Source organism: Trachurus trachurus (genome assembly GCF_905171665.1).
Source record: "Trachurus trachurus genome assembly, chromosome: 1".
NCBI classification, from domain to species: domain Eukaryota; kingdom Metazoa; phylum Chordata; class Actinopteri; order Carangiformes; family Carangidae; genus Trachurus; species Trachurus trachurus.
Window position 1 is genome coordinate 39,340,405 of NC_139891.1, and position 1,118 is coordinate 39,341,522.

A 1,118-nucleotide genomic window follows, 5' to 3' on the forward strand; every position below is an offset into this window, starting at 1 on the left:
GTGAAATCTGGAAATCACATCTTCATTTGCAATCTGTGATTTCCACTCTGTCTTTTGTCTTTAAATGCCTCTCTCTCCCCGTTTCCGGCTGTCCTGCTGCCGAATCACATGACGCCTGGTGCTGCCTTCACTGCCCCCGAATAAAGTCGGAAAATGAGAAGTCGACAGAAAAGAGAACTGACTTGACAGCAGATGATCAACGTGTTTTCACACAGTCACACGGGGAAGAAAAGGGACAAAGAAACGAAGATGATGGAGTGTTTTTTTTTAAAGCATTTAAAAAATATAATAAAAAGTCTTCTGAATAAAAACCAAGTCAAATTTAAAAGAGTAGAAAAGATAACAGCCTGATGAAGAATAGAACTAATATAAAAACAAAGAGCTTCTACAAATTAGCACTTACTTAATTATTGATCATTGTCAGATTTTATTCTAAGGGTTTTCTGTTTTTATTCGTGTGTGACTGTTTTTTTGTTTTTTTCTTTAACCATTTCATGTTTTGTTTTGTTTTCCAGTAATTCTACAAACATCCGTTGATCTGTTTTTGGTCATTTTGTGTTTTTATTTATAGGACAGTAGTTAGTTGAACATTAAACTTAATCTACTGCATTTACTTCATTTACTTGACTTTTGCTGCTTAAATATCATGCAACTTGAACACTTAAATTTCTCTCAGTGTCACTCACAACCCTGTTACCACGTCACTGTGTCCACTGTTTCCTCCTCCTCTTTTCCTGCGGTCCGTGAAGGCAGCACAGCCCTGCTTCATTAGACAGCGGCTCAGTTCAGACTTCAGAGAGACGCTGCGGCGGCGATGGAGGAGAAACTGAAGCGACAGAGCTGCAGCAGAGACGGAAACATCTGATGTGGATCTATGCTTTTCTGTTTTGGTTTGGTTTGTTTTTTTACGCTTGCAGCAGAAACAGAAGAAACACACATCTGGATTTTTAAGTTTTTTGTTTTTTTTCCCCCTGCAGAGACAAACTCTGTGTCAAAACAAAGTTAGGAAACTCTTCAAGTAGCGTTGAAAAGTTTTGGTAACTCTCTGGAGAAGTTTTTTTTGTTGCTGTTGTCGATAAGTTTAGTCTAGTCTAGTTTTTTTTTTTTTTTTTTTGGAG